Source organism: Triturus cristatus, chromosome 6 (genome assembly GCF_964204655.1).
Source record: "Triturus cristatus chromosome 6, aTriCri1.1, whole genome shotgun sequence".
NCBI classification, from domain to species: domain Eukaryota; kingdom Metazoa; phylum Chordata; class Amphibia; order Caudata; family Salamandridae; genus Triturus; species Triturus cristatus.
In genome coordinates, this window is record NC_140589.1 from 84,361,548 (window position 1) to 84,388,419 (window position 26,872).

At 44.2% G+C, this 26,872-nt stretch overlaps 1 long non-coding RNA gene across 1 annotated transcript; it reads left to right on the top strand.

Annotated features, from left to right (window-relative positions):
• Positions 1-3,602: 3,602 nt before the first annotated feature.
• Positions 3,603-26,369, top strand: LOC146813801 (uncharacterized). Its single transcript, XR_014962444.1, has 3 exons — positions 3,603-3,923; positions 23,880-24,005; positions 25,272-26,369. It is a non-coding gene; the product is annotated as an uncharacterized LOC146813801 (long non-coding RNA).
• The last annotated feature ends 503 nt before the right edge of the window (positions 26,370-26,872 follow it).

A 26,872-nucleotide genomic window follows, 5' to 3' on the forward strand; every position in this document is an offset into this window, starting at 1 on the left:
AAAAGCTGAAATGGAATAAAGTCTTTTTGAGAATTAATGCGCTGACTCGCAGCTATTTTGTAGAGCCTGGGCTTAATTGGTTGAAGAAAATAGAGAGGAAATGTGTCGAAAAATAATCGAAAGTAGCAAGTGGTTAAGGGTATTATAATTGACGGGGTCACATGCTTATTGAAATACAAGGCGGATGGTGCACTCATGATATGAGTAGTGACCGGGTGCTGATCTCCAGGATGCGCCAGGGATATAGCATGCAGCATGGCAGCAGAATGGAGCTAACAAACAGACAACAATATTAAGTCAAACATGGATGCTAGTCAAAGGTACACGAGGGAACCGGGAAGGATGAAAACAATAAAGATGAAGAAACACAAAAGAAGTAGTCGAACTAAACAGGAGTGGAGAAACAACAAAACTTTAAAACGCTGCCAATCATTGAGTTCTTGATATAGTGTAGTTAATAAGTAAGCTTTACTTTTAAAAGCCTAGAAGCAACTCCTGTTCATGGAACACCCAAGTGATAGTTAGCAATCTAGTCTTTCCCTAGTCTTTCCCTGTAGCAGTGCCAGCCTTCAAGATTCTCCATTGTAAACCTAGTGATTCGACTTAAAATAATTTACTGCTTTTTTTATCTCTTTTTGCCTGTAGTAACTTTAAAAGTGCAGTTAATTAATAGCAGTGTGTTTACTCTTTAGTGGGTGGGTGCATGTCCCTCCATAAACCCTTCCCCAACCCTACCTAATCTGCTCCTTACTTCTCCCTAAACTCCTCTCTGTAGTAGTAAGTATGCCCCTTTTTCCAGTCACTTCCCCTGGTCCCTCCCACATTTACTACTACGTAGTAAACGTATATGTGTGCAGATCTCCCCATGGAAAAGATAGAAGAGATGAAGGTGGAGATTTTCACTATCAGGCTTGTGAGCAGCATGTTGTAGTACTTTAACAGTACTATTGTAGTACTACTAGACATACTACAGCATGCAGTTTGTGAATAGGTCCCGGCGTGCTTTATTCTCTATGGTTGCAGAGCTGGCTGAAGGAGGAAGGAGAAGCACAACTCACATTTAGCATCACTTACCGTCTGAAATGCAAAAAAAAGCATGAATGCCTTTTTATTCTCTCTTCTGATGGAGGCCCTGGCTTAGTGCAACAGAAGGGGAGGATGACCCGCACGCGTTTTAAGGTAGCTCCCAATCAGCAGGGGAGCAGCCCTAGAACTTTCAGAAACATGACTAACCTGTTATTTGCACTTCATGTTTAAACTGGTCCGGATCTTCAGGGAAGGATCCTAACAAGAGGGCGTATAATCTTCATAAAACTAAACAAAAAGATAACTAATGCAAAAACTGTCCCATTTTAGCTCACTCAGACATGCCTCATTAAAACTAATGTTACCCTTAGCTAGGTCTGCAGGTGGATATGTGGCATGTAAATTGTTTCATACCATATCCGTATGTCATTGGGCTTCAAGTTATGAATTTATACATTTCTTATTTGGGAAATTGTAGAGAGAAGATAAGAACAGCTGAATTAGAGCTACACTGTTTGTCAAATAGTACCAAGAATTATCTACACACCACTGAGTATCGCAAAAGAATCGATCTTAAAATGTTATCAAAGAACAAGACTAGCAAAAGCAAAGGCATTCAACGATAAGCCAAAGATCCTCCCTGCGATGATTGTCAAAGGTGAAAGGAAACAAAGGCTTAAAGGGTCCCCTGCAAGAAATCAGAAGGACAGTCTCCATTTAATTAAGATTTTTAGAAGAGATATTTCAAAGAATAGAGTATGCCTCCAGGGAGGTTGTGGTACAATTTAAATCCCACTCCTTGTATTTTGCATTGTGAATTGTCCAATCGTTAAAAGCGAGAAGGGCTGGCTTGTGTTAGACAAGATCAGGGTAAAGAAATGCAGTTCACCGAGGCATTAGCAAAGGATTCGACTAAAATGTCATGGGGTCACCTGGAGATCAAGCAGTTCTTCAACTACTGGATATGGTATTGATTTCCATCACAACACAAGTGCTCAAATACAATTCCAAAAGGATTAAGAATACATTTACAGCACAATCACCACACAAATGCACAGCACATGAAGCCCAAGAACCTATTGGAGCCTAGCAGGGTGAACAAAAGTGCAATCGCTGCCAGTGGCATTAGGGGTCAAAGGTTGACGTGAACTGCTGTTTAGGTCTCGCCTGACCCAGCGCATGCGCTGGTCTGGCAAGACTTATTGAGATGGATCCAAAAAGTGCTACCAGGCCAGCCCAGAGCTACAGCCCGCGCGCGCGCCGCGCTTTACCGCGATTACTTTCACTTTCACGGACGCTTTGATGTTTGATCGTGATCACTTTCACTTTCGCAGCCGCACGGCCGCTTTGCATAGCCAATAGGTCTCGCTTTTGGGACCTTAAAAGTATTTAGTTATGCAACTGTTGCATAGCTAAACACTTATAAGGTCCCAAAGGCGAGACCTATTGGCTATGCCAATGCTTGTTTTTTCTAGTAGGAGCCTCTAACTGCCCTTTCCTCATTTCACAGAACATATTCTCCAACCAATTGGAAATTCTGCATTGCTGTGAAAACTCTAGAGTTCCTTCTTGTTTTTGTTTTGATTTGTCACGTATGGCCCTTGTTCACCCTAATGTTTTGTGAATTGCAGGAGTCAACTAGTTGTTGCTGCTCCTTACTTTATATACACTAAGGATAAAAATATTGAAATTGTTTCTTTTTAGTGTGGCTCATCAAACTTTACATCCTTTCTGAAGTACTTCCACAAAATGTCTGAGAAATCAGAGGTAAAAAGCCTCTCAGTCGAAGTGTCTTTTCATTACCATAACATGGGTTATCGCTATGTGTTTCAGCACTTCAGTGCATGAATTCCCCTTTTGAAAATAGGCTGCATGGTGTTTAGTTTTGCTCCTCCCAGAGCTGGGGTATTGGCTGCTGTACTGCATGCCACGTTGGTGGCAGTTATCAAGCATTGCGTTGTTCCATACTTGTTGGGGAGAGTGTTTGGCTAAAAGAGATTTCTGTAGCCAAAGATGGCTTTGTTTTGGCTGCCTCCGACCTGAAATTACCTCTGCTTCAATAGAAGTCAATAGGTGACATACATTCTGCCGATTATTATTATTTTTAAATCTCCCACTTACCACTTCCAAACGGTTGGCATGTATGCACAGATGTAACTTTTGAGTGCACAAAATTGTTATGTGACGTCCTCTGGGATGCTATAAATCTAAGGACAAAACAGGCATAATTTAAGGAGCAAAGATATCCTGGTATTGGAACTTTCAAAGTATGAGTCTGGGTAGTTTATGGTCCGGTTGCCAGTGCCACCAACTCTTTAACTAATGATCACTCCGGGATGGCACGACATAGAGAAATGATTCAAGTGGTATCAAGTTCAATGTGACTAGAAATTCTTACTAGATAGCACCAGGGTTTGCACAATTAACACAACCTGTAGAACCCTGGACTTTGGGTGAAGGACACCTGGAGCCACCGACACAAAGAAAGGGTGGCGGATCTACAGCCCTCTTTCTATTGCGGCTGCTGTCGTACTTCCGGCTGGGACTGCCTGCGTCACTCACAACCCCATGTCCTGCTCCTGCTGCAGGTGCTGAGTCAAGGGGCTTTAAATCCCCTTTGAGCCGGGTGTGTAATCCCCGGGGGCCCTATACACGGCTCCCGCAAATCCCCCCTCAGCTGCAACCTGCTTCTGTTTACCCCGCCCAAGCCCCCGGGCCCTTTGAAGTACCGAAGGGTCCGCGCCGCTCAGCAGGAGGGAAAACGACAAGTATGCCAGCAATGCCGAAAATGTTCCGCTGATTACCTCTGCTGAACAGGAGCCAGGGAGGGCCAATTAATACTTCCAAAGCTGGCTAATAAATAAACAGCTTTTCTCTGAAGGCCGAGAACACGCTCGGTAAGCCGGTGGATAGTCAAAGCGCTGGGGGACGTGCGCTGGCTGCAGACTCGTTTTTTTGTCACTTTGCTCTCGTCGCCATACATTTATCCCTCTGTTCGTTCACTTGGGGCCGACTGATCAAGTCATCAGAGGCGGTTGCGATGGCGATGGTCTCGAGTGTACAGTAACAACCTTGTGTGGGCCCCACTCTGGCGTGGTTAGTCATTAATACAGTAAATACGGCTACCAGATGACTGCTTGTCACCAAGGGCACAATGCTCTAGCCCTGGGCGTTTCGTTTACAAATCATTCCTTTCAGGTGTGTTAATCGACTTCACTAGGTGATAAATGAGAACGAAGGGCAGGGGTACGTACCCCTGTCCTGGAGAGTCACAGCGGTAACACGGCTGCCACTTCGTTATCTTTTCATAAACAAAAAACAGCAGGTCACCCGCCCTGAACTGAAAGAAAAAGGGGGAGAGTTGGTGTTTGTGATTTTAGTGAATGGTCTCTCGTGTCTTTACGTGGCTAAAAACTCAATGGCTACAGTGGAAGGGTTGGTTTACCATATGGATCCACGTCACAAAATATCAAGTCCTGCGCTTTCCTTTAATACATATTTTTTATCAGGTGTGGTACTTCATTTGGTTAAATTGAAGCAAGCGAAGACTGCACCTACCAGGAGGCATTGTTTTCTTAAAAGGCCAGGGCTAGATAGTTGCGTCAAATTGACATTGAGCTGTAAACCATAGAGTTGGGTGTTGTGCCTTGGCAAAGCTGTCTGCCATGTGGTTCAGTTTTAGGTGTATTGGACCAGTTGTGTTGTAGTGATGATGATGGCATTTAAATGCATCTTCAAAGGGGCTTTGGACTTTCTCCCTCTAATAATTCTGTAGCTAAATAATATACAATAGTGTACCGCAGAACATATTATCCCGTTACATTTAATAACACTTTAACAAATTCAAATTACACTTCACAATACAAATTGGGCTTGCCAGCCAACAAGTAATTGGAAGAGTTGGTGGCAAATGGTGCATTATTCACAGGGCTCCTAGAATTATGTGGCAATATGTGACCAAATATCTCTGGCATGGTTGACAGTATGTGTGATAGGAAAATACAAATACTGTGACATTATGCAGCACACGCCTCTGCTGTATTATGTCATTATTTTCTCCTTTTAATAACTATTTCATAACAGACCTGCCAACCTTAGAACCATTTTCACCATGTCATTGTACAGGGAGAACGCAACACAGCCTTGGTGAGGGAGCAAGGCTTTGGTGAGTTGGGAATTATGGTCTCTCCATTACTAAACAGCCACATCTACCCTGCCGCACAGCAAGGATGAACTCATCTGGAGTGATCCACCATGTCATGGTGAGGTTTTAATTGGAACCCATGCATGGCATTCACATCTGAACTGGAAACTTATTCTGTGCAAGTATTTCTAGTGGGCCGTGTGATAGTGTCTTTTCACTGGTGGCCATGAGATGAGGGATGAAACAATTTGTGGCAAGCCTGTCATACACTCTGGTCCAAGTTGCACTTCTTTAGTACACAATTAATAGCTGCCTCTCACTGTCTCAGGACCTGCCTGGACGCTCTGCTGTTTGAAGGGGGAAGGCTGCTCCACTACTCTGCTGCGGGACTGCGAGGACCACGGTGCTCAGCGCTCAGCTGATTAGACTCACCTGGTTCCTCTTCCCGTTCCTGCCTCCACCATCCACGCCACGCCTCGCGGCCCCCGCTTCGCGGGAGCCGCTCGTTGGGTCTGATTGCTTAAAAACTTGGTTGGTGCTCAATCCCATTGTGCCTCTCACTGCCTCAGGACCTGCCTGGACGCTCTGCTGTTTGAAGGGGGAAGGCTGCTCCACTACTCTGCTGCGGGACTGCGAGGACCACGGTGCTCAGCGCTCAGCTGATTAGACTCACCTGGTTCCTCTTCCCGTTCCTGCCTCCACCATCCACGCCTCGCGGCCCCCGCTTCGCGGGGGCCGCTCGTTGGGTCTGATTGCTTAGAAACTTGGTTGGTGCTCAATCCCATTGTGCCTCTCACTGCCTCAGGACCTGCCTGGACGCTCTGCTGTTTGAAGGGGGAAGGCTGCTCCACTACTCTGCTGCGGGACTGCGAGGACCACGGTGCTCAGCGCTCAGCTGATTAGACTCACCTGGTTCCTCTTCCCGACCCCGCCCCCTCTTGCCTTCTTGTTCTTCTGTTTGACCCCCTCTTGCCTTCTTGTTCTTCTGTTTGACCCCGCCTGAACGCGCTAGCGGAACGCGCGCGGGACGTAGCTCGGGGCGAAGACCGGGCAAAGAGCGGGCCGTTTGAGGCCGTTCGAGAACGGACCTGGGCCACTTTATATTTACTCCCTTTACTAGATTTGTCTTTAGCTGTTAATTACTGCACTCGAAATATGACCTCTAGGGAGACTAGAAGTAAGACTATGCTGGCTTCCGGGAAGCCCCAAAGCACCCTGGACAGCTACTTTGCCAAAGCAGGAACATTACTTATCGAGGATATTACAACGCTCGAACGACGCATCTCCCAAGAAATTGAGTGGGTAAGGAGATCGTCTCTGGGTCCCCTAGCTTCTGTAACCACCCCTGTGCAAAGACCTGAAAGTAACTTACTAGTAGCCGGGGATAGGGGTCTTGATGACATGTTTGATATACCCGGCACATGCAGTGCCATTGCTTCTGACACAGCCTGTAATACTTTGTCTTCGGCTGACCTCAGTATAATGTCATTACCCTTACCAAAGCCGACGCATCCTACAACTGCTTCTGACATCACGTCATATGCCGGGGAGGGAAATATCACTGAGGCCCAAAGGAATACACCGGTGAAGTTGGGGGAGAGAGAAGGAGCCATCCCTAAAAATAAGAATGCCCAGAGCTTACGTGGGAAAAATCCGAAATTGATGAATAACTCCATCGTAACAGACGGGGGGAAGAAATGTACAAAATATAAAAGGAAAACTACACCTAAAAATAAAGGTCGTATTCCATCTAATGCCCTAATTGAGAAATCCCCGGATGGCTGTGCTGCCCCTGGTGAGGAGGACATTACCCTCTCTGACATATGTAACTTGATGAGGATAATGCTCAAACCTCTGGAAGTACGGCTAGGAAAAATTGAAACTGTACTCCAGACCATTGAAAAGAAACTGTGTCATTCTTCAGTTACTTGCTCAAAAGATAATAGACCACTGGTTACAGGGAGGTGCCATGAGGGCAATAAAACACACCCCGCAACCAAAGATTTATCCCTTCCTACCAACACCTTAAAGCCCCCACTCATTCCCACACAACCCGACCTACAGGCTGTTGGCCGGATACCAAACAGTAGTGTGAGAGAGAAGCTCACCACACCTCCAATAAAGAGTCATAGCAAAGAAAACGACCCCAACCAGAGGTCAATTAACTTACCACCAGAAGCCAGTCCTTACATAATTATATTAGCAGGCACACCCGAGCTTAAACATTCTACACAAGAACCGGTGGAAGCCCTTAAAAACAAAGTGATTAACTGGCTTTCCACTAATAGACCGCTCCCTTTAGGTGCAAAGAGTGAGATCCTGATGGTTAGAAGAGCTTCGTGGCTGGGAGGTACAAGGAAATCTATTGATGGAGATTGTATCTTGGTTAATTTTAGAGACCCCAGGACAGTCACCCACATACTTAACTGGCCACACCGTGACAGAGGAACTTCTATTCAAGTTCTACCACTATCTTTCTTCTATCCACCACCACTACAAGATCGGGTAATGGGAGGTTGGGAACCAGTATTGAGAAGAGGTTGCAGGTGGGTTCATAGGGAATCTATGCCTCCATACCCGATTGGGACACCTCTTCTTGACTTTTTCCCGACCGAGAATAGATATACTAACTTAGATTTGGTAGATTGACAGTGCAGGAATGGTAGGCAAATGGATGTGTACAGCCACTCTCCAACTGAGGAAGTTAATTTCTTGAAGGCTGTAATAACATCGGACGAACCCACCTGCCTAGTTCCTGATATTTCTCCCTATGGGAGGCCGGTGATTTCCCAAGCCTCTAATTTACACGCCAGCCCACTCCAGCAGAACTCTCCTAACAGAACTCAACCCCTAATTGGATATAATGATAGTACCATATCCCCTCCATTACAACTACTATCATGGAATGTGGCGGGCATAACTAATAAGCTGGACTGCCCAGATTGGAACGCATATGTCAAAAGCAAAGACATATGTATGTTCCAAGAAACCTGGGCACGCGATGAATTAACTTATACAGGTTATGCCACATTTTCCACTAGGGCAAACTGGGGTGGCATGGGACGTCCTTCCGGTGGCCTCGCAACTTGGGTTGCTTTAGACTTAGGGTGCAGTGCAATTATGGACCCACTCACCAAGGAGGACATCCTTGTTGTGTTATTGGAATGGTCCAACCTAGATAAACTCCTTTTGATAAATGTTTATTCCCGCCCAGTAAATAACGGACATGAATCCCGCACTATAGAGGAACTCACGGATGTCTTGAGAGAAATCCCGGATGGCATCCCTTTTTTGATTGGTGGTGACTTAAATTGCCACTTTGAGCCACTCTACGGTCCGACCGATGCCCTGACCGACGAAGAGGATGTTTTGTGGTCTATACCTCCCCTTGAGGCACCTGGCCCTCGAGTCTGGACACCATTGGCTGTCCAAATTACAACATTTACATTAAAGTTCGGAGTTCGGGCCTGCAATGGTCGGATAAAATCTGATATTCCTCCGAAACACACATATAACAGAGCTGGCAGGGAATCAAGAGTGGATTACATTCTTGTTCCCCTAACAACGTGGCCACTCATTGAGGACTTCCGAGTATCCCCAAGGATGGAGAGTGACCACAATGCTTTGGAGCTCGAATATAACCTCCCCGCCCCCGTGATCAGGAGGGAACAGAGGCCGACCTTCCAAAAAGAGCTAGCCCTGGCAAATAACAGACGTAGAGTAAAATGGGATAGATTAGCCTCCTCCCCAGAGAAACTATCCAGGCTCTATGCCCGGGCTGCTCCTATATTTGAAAAAGCCTCCATAAGTATGGAGCACGACACTATCCCCGAAAATCGGATAGTGTGGGGCACGCTTCACAACGAACTAATATCCGCAGTGTCTGACATCCTCTTTTCACCCCAACATGGGAATACTGGACGCCTCCCTCGTCCTACTTGGTATAATTCCACATGCCGGAAGGCTAAAACCGCCCTTCTGAATGCATTAAAGGAGAGGAAGGGTATCGAGGACATTAGGGCAAAACGCTCTGCCTATAAACTTTTGATTCACCATGCCAAATAGGAATGGGAATATGATAAATGGGAGAAACTCAAAATTACTTTGGCACGAGGAGACTCCCGCCTATTCTGGCGGCTTGTGAACACAGGTTCAGAACTGCTGGTCAGTGCAACTGAGCCGAACATTTCCGCCGCCGCATGGGAAAACCATTTTAAAGCTTTATATAGTGCACTTGATGATCCCCGACCTAACCCCATTACCCTCGACACAAATAAACCGAGCAGTCTTTCATTTACATTAACAGAGGTACAAGATGCGATAGGAAGGCTACCCTCAGGAAAGGCCCCAGCCCTAGATGGCCTTCCTGGAGATTTATTTAAACATGAACCCGCTGTATGGGCCCCTTACTTACTAATTCTTTTTAATTCTATTTTAGATGGAATGGATATTCCAAACACATGGCTGGGTGCTGATATAGTACCAATACATAAAAAGGGCTCCCCCCTACTCCCCTCCAATTACAGACCTATCAATCCGATTGACGTTCCCCAAAAACTGTTCAGCAGACTGTTATTAAATCGCCTACAGGTCTGGATGGACGAACAGGAGATACTGAGCCCGTATCAAGCTGGGTTCAGAGAGGGGGTCTCCACCACCGACCAGATCTTCCGTTTTAACCTGTTATACTGGAAGACTGTATTAATTGAGGGCGGTACTCTGTATAGCGTCTTTGTTGACTTAAGAGCGGCGTTTGACTTGGTACCTAGAGACAAGCTATGGTTAGTTTTAAAAGATCTAGATGTTCCGGCCGATATCACATCTATGCTAATGAGATTGCACCAGGGCAATTTTGCTAGGGTAAGGTGTGGTAGAGGGGGAGCCCTTTCCGATAGCTTCCCCGTAGACACGGGGGTCAGACAGGGTTGTGTCCTTGCACCAACCCTGTTCTGCCTCTTCGTCGATGGGGTCATAGATATTCTGCGAGGGTTAAGAGACATTGATGCACCCAGGTTGAATGGCAGCAGGGTGCCCGCCATTATGTTCGCGGATGACACCCTGCTGCTTTCTAAATCCCCTATGGGCCTCCAGAGGGTGTTGGACGGTTTCATAAATTTTTGTGAGGGTCGCGGATTGGAAGTTAACGCGACTAAAACCAAGTTAATGATTTTCAACCCGCTACCCTCATCACGTCCAAGCCCCTTGGTAGGGTCCGTTAGATTGGAACGGGTCTCATCCTTTGAATACCTGGGGGTAACCCTTACTCAATCTATGTCCTGGGACTCTCACATAAACAAGGCGAACTTGAAACTTGTGCAACGCACGGGTGGCATATGCAGGATGTTGTCTGGGTCAACATACAAACCCCTCGGCCCTCCCCTTCACATCTATAAAACTCAGGCTAGAGGGGCAGTAACCTACGGGGGTGAGATATGGGGACACATACCCTGCAAGAAATTACAGATTACCGAAAATAACTTTATTAGACAACTGGCTGCACTCCCGACTAGCACCCCACTTCTACCGTTAAGACTTGACCTTGGTATTAGACCTATTTCCGAGGAGTTGGGTCTTAAACCCCTGACTTTTTGGCGTAGATTATGGAGCTCACCCGATCTGGCCAGCTATAGAGCCGAACTGGCAGAAATTCTGCGCCTCCCCAAACTGTTACAAATACCCTGGTTTAAATATATCAAGCATAGTTTTGATATGTTGGGGAGGCCGGATCTGTGGTCAAACCCGGAGAATGCTTGTTGCAGGATATCCCGTAGTACCCTATCAAAGGTGTATTATGAATACAAGCTACAGGTTGCAACTGAGTCCCTGCACCAGGAATCCCTTTCTAATCAGTTTCTTACTATTAAAGATCATTATCATCTGGAAATAGTCCTTGACGATATAGCTCCCCAACTTACAAGGAAGCTCTTCATGCAGTGGCGCTATGGTACACTTCCCCTGAGGGCACATGTTGCACACTGGTCTGAAACACACTCTACAGTGAATTGCCCAAATTGTCCATCTAGGCGAGAAGATGATATACATGTTATTTTTTTCTGCCCTGCATACAATACACCCCGAAAATACTGGCTTACCCCACTCCTTAGAAATTTGGGTTTTAGGGAACATTACCCTGCTTACAGAGTCCTAAAGTCAGACATATCCGCACCAACTGTATTTGCCGTTGCCAAATTTTTAACGACGATGTGGTTCATCCGAAACCGATTAATGAAAGCCACTAGTACCAATTGTTAAGTAATTTATGTTGTTTAAAAATGTTTTCCTGGATTAATGTGTTGATTTTCATCTAATCTTACTCTTTTATTGTAAATATGGTGAAATGTTATTGCTTTTATGGTCCACAGTGACCGAAATAAAGATTATGATGATGATGAATAGCTGAATACAGCAATCAGAAGCTGGAAGGTGCTCTGTTAACCCTTGCAAAGGATCTGCCACTGTTTCAAACTATATCTGGAGGTTTTTGTTTAATAGCTTTTTATTTTTTTGAGCTAGAATTACTTTGGGGGGTAAAATATGCAAATTATATAGCAGATGTTGGACTATGTTACAAATGTTGCAAACCCTTGATTATGCGGCTAACGCCACAACTGTCGAATTATATTATTTCATAATTACAGTATCCCTGATAATACAATATATTGAGTCCATGATATTGGAGAATACTTTGTAGGTTATAGAAAGCACTTTACCTGGATTCATTATGTGTCCCTTGACAGACTGCATACCCACACAAAGCCTTTTTATCACCCTCTTTGCCCACACCGCATCTTACAACCCATTCCGTGACTTGGTCATCCATCCCCGGCCACCAAAACTGTGCTGTGAGACATCGCTGCATCAAACTCTGCCGCAAATGACCTTCATGAGCCATTGCTATAAGTTAAGATCTCAAGCTCACAGATGGTACACATCTCTCACCTCTAATCAATGTACTGTCCCCACACTTAGACAATTCATTCAACATCTTGACAAAAGGCAGCACAGGAACCGAAACCAACTCTCTTCTTTTCCCAGAAACCACCATGCGTAGAACCTCCTTAAGGGCTTCATCAACATCCATAGATTGACACCAATCCTCTTCAGTGAAGGCACCAGCCCCCTCCAGTACAATATCCTGCACAGATGCAACAGCTCCCTCAATTTCATTATCAGCCACAGCAGAACCATCCACCAATTTCCAATCCACCGACAATCTGGATAGACAGTCTGCTTGCGAATTCTTTCAACTTTGAATGTGTTCTATAACATAACGACACTCCTGAATCCTGACAGCCAACCTTGCAATTACCACCCCACCAGGGAGAAGTATTTTAACAAGGGGCTGGTGGTCCGACCTTAAGATCAAGTACGCGTCCCAGGCATAGGTCCTAAAGTATACCACATCACTTCCAGCCGCCAACGCTTCTCTCTCAATCACCGAATAATTTCTTTCAGCATTGGTTAGCGTCCGGGATGCAAAAGCCAAAGTTTTCTCACCACCGCTGTGTTTCTGAGAGAGTATGGCACCTACACCAGTGGCACTCACATCCACCATCATAATTGATTTGAGTTTGATATCAAATGGCACTAAGATACCAGCCTCACAAATATCTTTTTTATCAGTTTAAAACATTTCTCCTGCTCCTGAGTCCACACAAAATTCCAACCTCTCCACAGTAGTGCCCTTAACAACTCAGTTTTATTAGCAAACCATTGGAAAAACTTTGCGTAATATTCAATAAGTCCCATAAAGAATCTCAATTCATCCTTATCTTGGGGACTCTGAGCCAATTCAATTGCTTCCAACAATTTTTTTTGTGACTACATCAGATGACAAAATATACCCTAAATACTCCACATGCTGTTTCAAAAAACAACATTTATCTTGACGTAAAGTGAGTCTCACTTCAACAATCCTATGTAAAAGATAGTTTCAAGACAATGTTATGTTCCTTGATGGTCTTGCCAAAAATCGAAATATCGTCTTGAAAGTACAAAATATTTCAAAACCTTTAAACACTTCAGAAATCATGCGTTGGAAAACGCTTGCCACCGATGAAAGTCCATAAGGGATGTAAGTAAACTGGAAAGTTCCCTCCATCCATCATGATGAACGCTGTGAGTTGCTTGGAATCATCATGCGGTTTTATCAGGTGGTATGTGCTCTTTAAATCCAGTTTAGAAAAATACCTTCCTCCTTTCAATAACAAGACCAGTTCATTAATATTAGGTCATGGAAACATGTCTGCTACAATGTTCTGATTAAGTGATCTTAAATCTACACAAAATCTCAAACGCCCATCAGATTTCCTTGTAATAACTACTAGAGACACCCAATTGAATGCCTCTGCTGGTTCTATAATACGTTCCTGTAACATTTCACGGATTCATTTTTTAACTTCGTCATATGACTACTGGAACTCTTCTGAGTTTATGCTGAACTGCAATAGCCCCTTTATCCAGTACAGCCTGGTGAGCATACCCCCTCAGCAGACCCAGCTTCTCACTGAATACATGTTTAACTGTGTCCAGGATATCAGTGACCGATTTATCGTCCGCTACCATCTCCTGGGATGGTGCCCTCACATTAACAATGATATGTAAATCGGACTGATGTACACACCCCAGGATCTGTGGACCATGTTCCGCTACATACACCTTACCGTGTGTACTTCTTCCCTCAGATGCAATGTGGACATCCATAAACCTTACAATATATATAGTTTCTCCCTGGTATCCTCCTGGGTAAATATGTTTAGGTTGAAGAGCAGTTAGCTCCCTATTGTTCAAACATAGACCTGGGAATGATAGTATACACAGACCCAGTACTCACCATGAGCTGCACACCACAACATTTATGGTAAACATCGCCTTAGGTCTATTCCTCCTTTGACTTCTCTCCACTCCCCCCTTCTTCATTACCTACACTCAGGATCCTGTCACTCAATTCCGTTGGCCTGAAGTAATCTCCAATAGTAATGCTACCTTGCTGCGATATCATTCCACACGTTCTCGCGAAATGAACAGTGTGGCCCCACTCTCTGTATTCTTTGTTAGCAAAACAGAGTCAGAGCTATGAGTAGCACTCCCACAAGGATTGCACACTTTGTTAACTTGTTTAACTGGCCCACAGTTTTTACTGAATCTACTATTGGCTTTTGACGTTATTACTGTCTCTAATGGTTTACTTACAGCCCCAACTTCTGATATCTCACTTTCCTGTTTTTTCTTTTCTATTTCCTGCATACATAGATCTGACTGCTCCAACATCATAGCTATATCAATAGCATCTCTCAATGTGGGATCCTTGCTGCCCAAAACTTCTCTTGTATTTTCTTGTTTTTACATTGAACTATCAACTGATCTCTGTTCGGTTCAGCTGTCATATCTCTAAACGTACACCTGGTCGACAACTCACGTAATCTAGATACAAATTAATCTATGGACTCATCGACCCTCTCGGGTTGAGTATAGAACTTATACCTTGTCATAACTAGATTTTCCTCTTTAGCAAATCTAACTTCCAATCTACACTTGGCGTCTTTAAATACATCCTGAAACGGTTGACCATTTGGTTCTAAGGCCTGCGGTAAATATCTGAAAACTCTCTGACCCTCTTTCCCCAGAACACTCAATAACAAAGCTTTGCTTCTTGGATGCACGGAAAACCTGTCCTTCCAGGGCTTCTAAATAGTTGTCAAACATCAAAATCCCATCCTCGTAGCCAAATATGTTGTGAAGAAGACTCTGAAGACAACGTGGATATACACAGGTTGGAGGCTTTATTGGAGGACAACAACTGGAAGCGGACCGATCCCTTGCTGGCAAGTGGTAAACTGCCCCTCAAGGAATGTCCACACTCAAACAATACCGTGGAATCTCACAGGTATGAGATTCCCCCATTAATACATCACACACGAGCGAGAAGCTGTTTACAACAGTATGTACATAGGAAAAATAGAAATAAGTGCTAATGTTTACATCTGTAATTTTTTTGTCCAAATGTTTGATCTAGAAAAGTAACATACAATCATGTCTGTAAGTAAACCTGGGCAAAGCTTTGCGCTACGCTCGCGTAGTTTGCGAAGTTTGCGCTACTTTGCACTACGCAAATTGCACGTAGCACAGTGCAAACATGCGTAGCGTAGCATTGCGTAGTGCAGCGGTAATTTTTTGCTTGCTCGCGGTCCTCAACATCAAGTTGGCGATCGCGAGCAAGCAAAATGACATCCCGGCGAGACTTTTTCCTTGTTCGCGATCAGCAACATCAAGTTGCCGATCGCGAGCATGGAAAATGAACATCCCGGTGAGATTCTCAACGCGAGGAGGTCAGGTTTCTCATTGCGAGTGGTCGCGTATGCTCGCGACCGCTCGCGATGAGAAACTACCAGTCCGCGTTGAGAAATCTGCCGCTCGAGTAAAAATCTACTCGAGCGGCAGAAAACTACAGCTCGCACTGTGCAAGATGCCGTTTTCAATGATTGCACAGTGCCGGATGCTTGTCCGCACTGTGCAATCATTGAAAACGACATCTTGCACAGTGCGAACAGGATACTACGCAGTTTGCGAAGTGCTACGCGTAGCTCGCGTAGTGTGAAGTGCAGTTTGCGTAGCTTTGCGTAGTGCAACTTCGCGAACTACGCCCAGGGTTATCTGTAAGGCTCTTTCAGTCACAGGGATATATAGTTTTTGTTGGTTGTCCAAGGACATGCAATATCCTCTGTGGAAAGAGTGGACATATGAGGACATATTTACAATAGAATGGCAAAGCATGACATTAAGCAAAAATTGCTAACGACACGCTCCGTCATACTGAAAATGCAGGGATGCACCGTATTCACAATAATGTGGCACACCCCTGCCTTTACCCTAGCGCTGGCGCTAAATTAAGCTGCTTAGTGCCAACACAGGCACCCTTGCACCATAGGTGTCCCTTCCTGCACATAAATAATCCAAAATGCCGGTTTGAAACTCCTATATGCGCTGCATTGTGCAGCACACATAGAAGTTTTAACTCGCCATTTATTTAATGATCGTGTATGCGAATGAAGGGACACCTTCCTGCACATACACAATCATTCATGGTGATTTGCTGTTTCTATGTGTGCTGCATAGTGCCATTTCACTTTGGTGGTAAGTAAAATGACTGTATGTCAGAATATTAAGAAGAAAAATATTGTGCTACAAAACTATCGTAGCCAGAATATCGACTACCAAAGTATAAAGAAAGTAAACATTAGTTTGTGTACAAAATTACATATAAGCGAGGTACATATATGTGGAGTTAAGTATAGAAAATCCATACGTTCTTGAATGTACTTTGTGTCATAATATTTTTATAGTCAAAATTCTTGCTATAATCATTTTGTAGCGCTGTATTTAAAACTCTGTATTATGTTAGTATATCAAGTACATTATCACTAATTGTGTTAAGTGCATCAGTGCAAAAAGCTTTCAAATTGTTCTGTTCTGGCACAAGTTTCTGTTCATCCGGACCATTCTGGTATTTCTAGTCTAAATTTACACTTGGAAATATTGAACAACAAGAACTAGAATGCAAGTTTTAAAAAACCCAGACCTCGAATCAAAATGAAATAAAGGACTGGGTGAGAAATATCTGAACATTATTGTTCTTCACTTTAAGAACATTGGGCCTAATTAACAAAGTGCCTCCACACTTGTGGAGGAGCCTCTGCGCTCAGGCGGAAACTCCGCAATGAGATTCCACCCCGAGTCCATAGACTCCCATACAACTGCTAAGCCTCCGCCTTGAGTGTGGAGGCCCTTATGTGAATCAGGTGCATTATTACTATTTTTCATTAAGTCAGTGTGAGAAGTTGTATATGCCGTCCACTAATTAAAGTGGGCACCTTTTACCAGTCCAAACAATCCTTATGGTGATTTAAGAGGTCAAAGATAACATTAGAAAGCTATCCAAGTGGTAGCTGTGGAGAGCAGCCTTCAGGCTTAGTCTTGAAGGAATGTTAAGCAGCTTGTTTTACCAGAATGCAACCTTATAGAATTAGTTAAATGAAAGGAGAACCACACAGTAGTTATAAAACTATGTATTTATTAACATAACACTCTCTAGTACGACACAGTACCCTCTACATGAGGATACTCACCAAGCATACAATACTGTAGCACAGAAACAATAGTAAATTAGCACTAATACACAGTGGTCCCCGGGGGGGGACAAAACCATATACAAAAATAGTGGTATAAGAACCACGACTCGAGTCAAGACAGTGTCTAGAGTACGTACAATCGCTGGGACCTCAAGGAACCACCCAAGGTGAGTAAGTAGGGACCCCACGGAGGACAGGTGCAGTGAGGGAACACGACTGTGTGCTCCGTACAATTCTATGGGGAAATCGCGGTTGAAGTTTTAAAGTTTATGGACTCTTCCCAATGGACTTCAAAGAAACCCCGTGGCAGTTAGGAGGTTGGAGAGCCACCCTACACGTGGATACCGTAGTACCAGAGTTACCTATCCCCTGAAGTGGCGTCGGAAACCGCTGTTGATCTCAATAGGGGATTCTGAAGAAGGGCCACTGTTGGAAGGAAGAGAAGTGTCCGTTGAAATCCAAAGGCGGATTCTGGTCGAAGGGTACCTGAAAGCAGAGGGGACAGAGTCTGGGTCACTCAGGAGAGACCAGGAGCTCGGTAGACGAATGCCCACCGATGTCAGATGCTTCAGGTGTGTTGAGGTTTTTTTTGTCTCTGCAGCCACGGGGACCTGGAGACGTCGAGGATGACCAGGAGCCGGATACGAGCTGTCACATGAAGGATGTCGAGAGCTGAGGGGTCGGTGTCCGGCAGGAGCACCAACAAGCTTTGGGAATGGCAACCCATGCAGAAGGTCAAAGAAGGTTACAGTTTCAGACCAGCAAGGTCCAGGAGACTCACCAAAGCAAGGGGAGTCAGGGGAGGCCTGGAGCAACCAGGGGAGCCCAAGAAAAGCAAAGTTGACCCTCAAGTGGGCTCATAGGCTGGAGGCACAGTAGTCGCGAGAGGATCTCAAGCGATTTCACCAAACAGCAGCCCATGGAGCATTTGGTGTGAGGAGGCTGGAGATCTTGGTAGGAAATGGTGCCAGAGGTTGGGGCTACTCCGAGCCCTATGCACTTGCTCAGGAAACATCAACAAGCATATGCGACTGCAAATGAACGCGGTGCAAAGGGGCACCGGTATTGCAGCCCCCACAAGGGATTCTGGACTCAAACTTGGTAAGAGGGCAGCTTCGGACCTCGAGGGATGTAGGAACCCACCTCCTGTGTTGCTGAAGCCTTCGGACTCCGTAGGAGCTCAGGAGCAGCAGACAGGTCAAGCGTGATGTGGTGCCTGTGAATGCAGGGGAGTGACTCCTTCACTCCAATGGAGATATCTTCAGCTGTCCTTCATGCTCCACAGGTTCTGCACAGAGCCTGTTTGGTGCACAGGCACAGACGATGCTTTGAACTGAGAGGGAGACGAAGTCGGGCCCAAACGAAGTACAGAGTATCCAGATGGTCGAAGGTCAGTGGTTTCTTGATCAGAATCTTGTCTACGTCGAATCTAGGGTCCTATAACCAGGTAAGACCTGTTGTATCCACGGGAGAAGGTTGGACAGATTCAGGTTACCCTCCCATGGGAGGGTCTGGACAGTGTGGAGGTTACTCCCATGTCCAGTTTAGCGCTAGAGCAGGAGCCAACGGCTCCCAGGACTTGTTTGAATTGGACTATGCACAGGAACACCAAATGTGCCATTCATGCTGACATTCGGCCGCTGGCAAGCACACCCACCCAGCGCTAATACACTAAATCCTGTCTGTGAGGTGATCACACCTCCCTGGGACAGGATGCCTATTGTTCTGCTTTCCCCTGATCGAGCTTGGCTCAGCAGCACGAGGGCAGAAATGTGTCTTTGTTCGGCAGCAACCCGTTTGGGCTGCCCAGGACTAGAAGGCTGGTTCCGGGAACACCAGGGACCCAATGAAGCTCGCTTCTGAGGGGTGGAATCATACCTCCCACACCGGTTACTGGTGTGGGGGTATGATTCCACAATGTTTGACACCAAACACGATAGGGTTGCTTTCAGCCGTTTTAGAGTTGGTCATCATGCGGTCGTATAATGCCACTCTATATGTCGTAAATGGCTGCTTCACTAACAACCCGGGAGAATGGACTCCGTAGGCTGCTGGGGTGTCCTGCTCATGCAGTGGCACCCTCTCACTTAGAACCAAGCCCCCTTCCTTCAGGATTGTCAAGGCCTGCTATAGGGGTGACTTATAGGTTTTAAGTTAGTGACCCTTAGATATAGTAAACCTATATCTTAAGTAAGTGGTGGATGCATCATCTTACACAGGCTGCAATGGCAGGCCTGTAGTTCCATTTTGCATGGACTCTCATGGATGGCATAATACATGCTTCAGTCCTTGGGAGGCCTCTGGGTTACCTATGCCCTGGGTGCATGGGTACCATATGCTAGGACTGACAAGGGTACCTCAGTATCCAACCTGGAGTGTACCAAAGTGCATATCATAACAGTTTAGGGAGATAGACTGGGGGTCCTGATTAGCAGGATCCCAGTCAGGCTAGTCAAAAACAGTATCACATTTAGGAAAAAGTGGGGGTAACCATAAGAAGCAGATCCTACTTTCCTACAGTCAGTAATTACCATTTTCCAATGAGAGCTTTATCCCTTTTATTTTTGATGCCATTGTCAACATAAGCAAAGGGACTTCACCTTTTTTAGTTTTGCTGTGATACAGTCATTGGTTTTACTTTGGGAATGTGTTTGTCATTTTATTGGTGATCCTGTGCTAAGTGATGTTACAAGTTTTGGAAGCGAGTGATTTATTTTTATATATCTGCCAACACCCTCCTTGAAGGGTTGCTTGCATACATATTTGGCAACTAATTTGCTTTTAAAGTTTTATACCTTTATCTTAAAGATTTTTGAGGTCCAATAGCCTGACTATCAGGACCCCCATTTTTCCTTCACTTTAGTCTCCACTAGCGGCGGCCATCTTGTGCCGTTCGCATGCTAGTTGTTGTTTCACCATCACTACCTTGTCACATGGGATGAGGTGAGTACTTAAAATAAGTCCAAGGCTTAAGAAGTAAGCATTGTTTTTTGCTGTGACGACTTCATTGGTTTTACTTTGGCAATTTGTCATTTGGAGACCCTGATGGGGTAGGGGAGTTACACGTTTTTGAAGCGTGTGATCTAGTGTTATATCTGCTAATGTCCTCCTAGGAGGATGCTAACATACATCTTGGGTTTTAGCATTTTATTTGTTTTTAAAGTTGTTGTACCTTAAACTTAAAGGCTTTGGAAGGTGGCGATCTCGATTAGCAGGACTGCCACTTTTTCCTCACAGCAGGAGCACTGCCAGCATGCTAAGGGCAGGTCTGTCTGCATCCAGGATGCACCATGCACCAGAGATCTTGGTTCTCAATTCTCGGACTCTTGAGACAATCAAGATCTCTTACTCTACCAAGGAACTTCTGGCTTTGAGTCACTTAGATGAAATATGTAACAATAACATAATCTCTTCCAGTACCATTGAAGGTTTTTTTTCTATTTATTCCATTTTCTCCTCCTTATCTCTCATTAAAGAAGTTTGTCACTCCCTTCCCTGTTTATGAATTTTTCAATATGCCAGATTTCAGATATGCACAATTCATTTCATTTGAACCAAGTAGATATGGCTTCTAACACACTGCCTGCTCAGCTGTTCCTTTTCAGTGTAAAGGTGCTTCCTAATATCAGGCAGATATTTTTAAGCTCATTGCTCACCAGCATCCCCCTGACATTTTTCTTGCTAAAACACGACTTTGTAAACCTTCAGCCCCAGATATTGCCTTGACTGTATTCTACCATACATAAAGGCTGCCAGGACAAATTAGGAAGGAGAGTAGCCATTTGTTTTGCCCTTACCTGTTGTTCCATCATTAACTTCCCTCCTTTTTCTTTAGGAGAAATCATGCTTTCTAATCTTAAATTGAGCAAAACGTCTTATACCAACTCCACTTAATTTTCCTCCTGGGACAAAACTACATTTTTGCACTGCTTTATGTGAAGTTTTAGCCCCAGTAAATACAGTAATTTCATTATTCTAGGTGATCTGAATTTAGATTTAGATGATACCTTTAAGGCTGAGCCCTCTAATTTGTTTAGACACCATAGAAGCCCTTGGATTTACCCAGATTGATTCTCATTCCACAAATAATGCCGGGCACATGCTCTATCCCATACTGACTAAACAAAAGGTCAGAGTTTTCAACCCATTTACATTAGTATGGGCACCATTTTGCTATACTCTAATCACTACCATATCTAATTAATAAAGTTGCTATGGGTGCGAGAAGCACAGCATTTTCATATGGACCGTGTTCAAGAATCAGTTGCCCTCATCTTGCTTTAGCACTTGAATCTAACTGTCCTCTGGGTCCTTTGGATATTTCTATGTCTACAGATTATCTTAATAATTGAATTTCTACTACCGTTGATACGGATGCCTCAGTTGAAACGATTTTTCCTCATCGCAACAGGGCATTGGCACTATGGTACTCTAAAGAACTCCGTGATTAACTCTGTACCTTGCTACCTTAGGATAAAAATTATTCTACAAATTTTCCTGATAACAGTTCCCATTGATGGGCAGTTTAGTCATGGTTTACTGCTTAACCTCTTCTGTGCCCATGACGAGATAGTCTCGTCATGGAGCACGGTCGCGCTGTGCCCATGACGAGACTATCTCGTCATGAAACCCGCCCACTAATGAAACGCCCGGCACAGGAGGGGGAAAGGGCGTGGCACAGAAGGGGTTAAAGAAAGCTAGAGTAAGAGGTCGCTTTTTGTCTAACTTAGCAGTTCAATTGTGTAAAGTTCTTCCTTGTACCATTAGGAAGATCACCTGTCCCATGTCATCCTGAAAAATCGAAACCTGGTTGTTTAAATAATGCTCTAGACTGCTTTTGCTTGCTTCCTTTAGTCCTAGGATGCCCCTTTGTATTAACTACCACACCTGATTAAGCAATAGCATACTATAACACCATTTTCCATGAGCACAATTTCATTGATTACAGTTTTACAATAATTTTAGTAAGAACATTTTCACTAACCACAGTATTGCCATTTCTGTTAGAGGTCACTTCTACCACTTTACTTAGCAAATTATTGACAGCTTTCACCAAGCTTTCTAGTAAGCACATTATTGCTGTTTTCCAGAGATCTCTTCTTTTCCATTTTCCAGTGTGCATATCATAACTAAGCACCAGATTTATATTTTGCATGGACCTTTTCTTTTCCATTTTCTAGTGAACACATTTTCTCTTGATGTGTTGAGTTAAAAACCATACACTTCCTTTTGTGCTGTTTAACTCAGGCCCCCGTCCCCCACAAAATGCAGTTAAATCATTTAGCAGCTGCTGCAGTCCCCAGGGAGATTTCAGTAACAGTAGCAGATAATCCACAAAGAGTAGGGCGGGCACCCAGTGGCCCCCCATTTATGGCAAATCACACCCATCCCTAGCCAGATGCTAGACTACACCATTTAAAAACAGGGAGAATAGGTTTGGTGCAAGGACACAGCCTTGTTTGACAGCACAATCTATCCTAAAGGGGTCCGTCAACTGTCCCTGATCCCCCATCTTACTCTGGGGCCATTGCCCGAGTGAAGCTGAATAAGAATGTCCATTAGATTCCTTGGAAGGCCCATTTTATAGCGCTCCCTCCATAGAGAATCCGTGGGGACTAAATCAAATGCAACATGCATGTCGACAAAGTCTTCATATAGCTTGCCACTGCTGATCACGGCTGAATTCCAAAATACACAGTTGAAATGAATCACCTGGTCTAGGGTGCTAACATTGCTACGGAAGCCTGCCTGTAATTCTGATAGCATATTATCATCTTGCATCCAAGAATGTGAATGGGCCAACACCTGTGTACAGAAATAGTTTTGTAGTGCATTGATCAAACTAATTGGGCTTTAAAAAATTGAAATCCTCTCTGCAGACTTCCATTATGGGGGAATATCCATTCCCTGTAATATAGCATTAAAGAGTACGTTGATGTAGGGGCCCCGGAGTTCCGGGGCAGCCAGATATAGATTATTTGGTAGCATATCTGGTCCAGGGGCTTTAGAAGCATGACAAGATTTTATAGACGCCAATGTTTCGCTAAGCTCAGATTTCAGGCAACTGTCACTGTCTGCCCCGTGACTAGTCAAAGGAACCCCTTTTCCCCTTCCTAACTCTTCTGGCATAAATATATATCACCAAAGTGGGACACCCATTCTTGAGGTTAAATAAAGACCTCAACATCCCTTTTAGCGCCTGTGTCACTATCTGAGGAAATCGTTCAGAAAGATCTAGTATCCTTCGTTAGCATAGCTGTATACATATTTTCCCACAACTCACCTTCCCGCTCTCTCTTTGCTTGATCTATATCTCTGTTGTAGGCAGCTCTGTATTTCACCCAGGCCTCCCTGCATTTTAGTTTCACTGCCCTCGACAGGACCCCTTTGGCTGCCCTAAAAGCCTTGTTGTATCAAACCACCACTTTACCCCTAGGAGGGCCAGCTCTTCTATTCTGGGCTAAAATATCGATAATCCTATTGTAGAGGGTTTTGGGAAGTCCCTGGAGATCTGTTAATCTCTGATTCACTGAAAGACTGTGGATCTTTTCTATTTCAATTGTTACCATTATTATTTCTAGGGCTTCAGGATGCTTGGATACCCAGTCCCACTTGATAGTTTTCCTGATGTTTGATTGGAGGATATCCCCTACCGCCCTAATGGCCTTGTTTGGATTTCTCACTATCATAGAGCCCTCTAAAGACAAGTAAGAGCATTTATGGTCACTGTCCATTCTATTATGTACAGCCATGTCCTTAAGGAATAGCCAAATGCTAAATGTTCTTGCTAAACAGCATATTAATTGTACATGTTCTGAACAATTTAAACCTTCGTAAATTGTAATTGTCTCTGCTTTGTTTCAAATATATTTTCACACTGTTTCTCTTATGCATATTTCTAACATTACATTACTTTTACTTACTACTTCATGTTCCCACTCAATCTACAATTGTTGACTTATATTTCCCTTTCCCTTTAACCTTATTTCTAGGCCTGGGTGGTGAACTTCGCTCCGTTCGCGGAGTTTTCTGCACTCCGCACAGCTCGCGGAATGCAGAAAACTCCCCTTTGCGATGTGCAACAGAGTTTTTCCCCGCTCGCGATCACAAACAGTAAGTTCACGAGCGCGAGCTGCAGCTTGGGTAGAATATCTACCCGAGCGGCAGGAATACCAGCACAAACTGCAGTTCGCACTGCACTCCGCCACTCGCGGAACTTCTCAGAGTTTTTTTGTAACTTCGCAAAGTTCCGCATAGCAAAACTCTGTGAACTACGCCCAGGCCTATTTCCCTTTATTCCCGTTGATTTTTTACAAAATTGTAATAGGCTCTTTTCTTCTTTTTTGCATTGTTATCGTTCATATGCATTTTCTTAGATACATATGTTATATTGATTGCTCATTTATATGTAACTTTAATCTTAATAAAGCTGATTAAACTTAAAAAAGTATTTAAAGACTATTCCTAATGGGAGCTCCAGAATATTTAATAAAACCACTCTATGACTACAGTTGCCCAAAATCATGGACCACTTCAAAACCATACTGACTGTCTGTATAGATTGTCACATTTAGGTTTTCTGACAGGCAACAAGCTCTTGTCAATGCAACCAACTTTACCACTTGTGAAGAAGTTGCTTTTAGCAGATAGATTTGAGGCTTCAGGATTTCAGAAATCAAACATTTCTGCATAGACAGCCTTCAGTGCACCACACTGGTCTCTTAAACAAGACTTAACAATAAATAAAGTCAGATCAGGCATTTCACGAGGAATTTCTTTAATATCTGGTCTTGGTTTGGTACATCTCCTGATTGCCATGCTTTAACCTGCTAATATGACTTGTTCATATCTTGTCAGTCAACTGTTTGTCGTATAATGGGGTTGTGTATGAGTCAGGAGGATCTAAACAGAATGTGGCTTAAATACAATTAACCTGTATCTCATTACTATTCCTTCACTTTGTTCAATTGCAGTGCAAACATCTGCAACCGACCGCAAACAACCAGGAAGACGTACAACTACTGGATCCAACACAGCAGACAGATATGCTACAGATCTCATGACTCCTCAGTTTTTTGTGTAAAAATAGTAAGGCCCAAGGTATTGCGGGCAATGTTTATAAACGCCATCTTATGCTTTTAGGTGTTACTTTAGCCAAACAAGACATTGCCAGGGCTTGGAAGGCAACAGTGGCGCCTTCCGTCTCTGCATGGAAGAATGGCCTAGACTTTTGTATGGGTTTGGAGGCTCCCATTTCTGTGCCAAGGGGGTGTCCTCGTAAACACTACAAAATTAGGAAGTGCTGGGCGGACTATCGCGGCCTGGAGTTAGAACCTGCCCCTACCCAGCGCCCAGACCGGATTTAATTTCTCCCCTCTCCTCTGGTGTGCCCCTCATGTCCACGTGGTGGGATAGAAGCCCATTGGGAGTGACACATAGTGAATGTAGGTTTGTGGCATTGACTGGTTATGTTCCTTTTGAATGGTCGACAGTGCAATGGGGGTGGGGGGTAGGGGGATTGTATGTTTTTTGATTCAACTGTAATGCCCTTTCATTTTCTCCTGTGTATGTGAGAAAATTGTCAAAGTCACAATGATGTATATTGATGCTACGGAAGTCTCTGTGTCACAGAGCTCTGCCCTATACGTGTTTTTAACTAATAAAATATGTTTTTTTTTAAAATAGTAAGGCCCACCGCTTCTCTTGTGACAGAAAAGATACAATTCTAAACTATAGTCAGGCATTCTAGAGCGGGTGTATTTACAGAAACATGTTCTTTTGAGGCTTTCCATGTTCCCTTTTCTATGTGATGACCAAGATAAATTCCCTTCCTTTTCACAGTAATGCATTTTTGAAGGGTAAACCTTGTGACCACTGGCAGCTAAATGATTCCATTGTGTCAAGTTTACAGTCTTCTGTCGTCTTGGATGCAACCAGTATGTCATCAGTGTACTGCACAAAACAGTATTACAAGGCAATCTAAAAATGTTTAGATCTTTCTTCAGGATTTGACTCAGAATTGAAGGACTTTCATCAAACACCTTTTTATTTTGAAATTGAAATGCATATAATAATTGGCCATAGTCATAAAGAGGAATGGAGAAGAATGTTTGGCACAAGTCAATGACTGTGTACGATTCTGCCTCTGATGGAATTTGGAAATAAATTTCTTCTGGATTCGGCACCGCCGGACAACATAGAATCACAATTGTATTTATTTTTCTTAAATCCTGCACTCTTCTCCATTTACCACTTAGGTTTCTAATTCTGACAGCAGCCAGAACTACACAAGCTGTCCATCCACAACCATGGGTCCCATTTGAAGTGAGAAGAGGTGTGGCGCAGTGGCCAGGGTGCCTGACTCCAGATCACAGGGTTCATGGTTCGTTCCCTGTAGCTGGCGGCAGGTTAGCCCAGCACCATGTGACTCTGGGCAATAGCGCGCTTAATCTTCCTGATGGCCCCCAGCGCCGAGACACCTCTCCGGAGGTAGCTGTGCGCTTTACAAATGCTGGTATTTCATTTTCATTTCCAATCAGATTTCATAAATATGCCTAAATGTCGCAATTATGAC